The sequence below is a fragment of the Bison bison genome, unplaced genomic scaffold, assembly GCF_000754665.1.
Source record: "Bison bison bison isolate TAMUID 2011002044 unplaced genomic scaffold, Bison_UMD1.0 scf7180017864465, whole genome shotgun sequence".
NCBI lineage: Eukaryota > Metazoa > Chordata > Mammalia > Artiodactyla > Bovidae > Bison > Bison bison.
In genome coordinates, this window is record NW_011495026.1 from 4,836,941 (window position 1) to 4,838,498 (window position 1,558).

Genomic DNA, 1,558 nt, shown 5'->3' on the forward strand with positions numbered 1-1,558 from the left:
AGCAGACACGACTGAGCGACTTCACTTTCACTTTTCACTTTCATGCATTGGAGAAGGAAATGGCAACCCACTCCAGTGTTCTTGCCTGGAGAATCTCAGAGATGGGGGAGCCTGGTGGGCTGCAGTCCATGGGGTCGCACAGAGTCGGACACAACTGAAGCGACTTAGCAGCAGTATAATTGTTTACCCATTCATCTTTTGATGGGCATTTGGATTGCTTTTAGTTTTTGGCCATAACAAATAAAACTACTATGAGTATTAACTGAAGAATTACTATATGGACCTATGCTTTTATGAAGATGTTTTACACCCAGCCTTAGTTCCACATTCTCTTGGGTAAATAATTAGGAATGAAATTCCTGAATCATATGATGCAAGAATGTTTTTAAGAACTGTTTTTTCTAATGATTGTACAATTTTACACTACCGCCAGTAGGTTGTAATGGTTCCTGCTCCCCCAACATTCTCCATTACTTACCAACACTTGGTGTGATCATAAAATGAAAAGATAAGTAGAAGGCAGATAGAGACTCAGATGGTCACCTGAGAAATTTGATCTTCCCACAAAGACTCATTACAAATTTTAGAATATTGGAGAGGTAAGATGTATGAGGTAATTTAGGAAGGTAAGTCCCTTTTGGTGTATGCAAGGTAGACTAGGGTAAGGGAAAGGCTGAAGGTTGGGAATTCAGCTTAGGTGGCCACATAGACTTGCAATAGTTCAGGAATGAGAAGATAAATGTCGATGAGGGTGAAAGGGGAAAGGAAGAAGCACAGTCAAGAGGGAATTTGAAGGAAGAATTAATGAGGTAGGTTTTGTTTGTTTTTATTTCTTATAGGAATGGAAAGAGAACTTTACTTGGAAGCTTATATTTGGGAAACTTACCCCACAAAACTGTCAGTTCAAGTTAAGAGCTATGGATGACCACTCCAGAGGTCGTTCATGGTATTTCAGAGGACCATTTCAGGGGTGGCTTTGTTGAGAATCCTGTTCTGTTTACAATTTTCATCATTTTGCAAGATGGTTGGCATGAACTATATCAATCTTCGTCCAGTTCTTTCTTCTTTGCTGATTTTCCTCAAATCCCACAATTGTTGGGAATGCCCATGTCTGTTTTATTGCCTAGGGTCCAGTTCTTTACTACTAGCACCACCTGGGAAGCCCCTAACATACCTACCCAACTACCCACCTGTCTCTAGGGTCAGGTTCTTTCCTACTGACACCACTTAGGAAGACCCTAACACACACACACACACACACACACACACACACACACACAGAGTTATATGGCCAGGAATTTGATTCTAGTGTTGTATCTTTAAAAAATGATTCCAGAATTCAAACCAGTAGTGTTGTATGCAGTATTATAGAGCCTTCAGTTCAGTTCAGTTGCTCAGTCGTGTCCGATTCTTTGCGACTCCATGAATCGCAGCACGCCAGGCCTCCCTGTCCATCACCAACTCCTGGAGTTCACTCGGACTCACGTCCATCGAGTCAGTGATGCCATCCAGCCATCTCATCTTCTGTCGTCCCCTTCTCCTCCTGCCCCCCAATCCC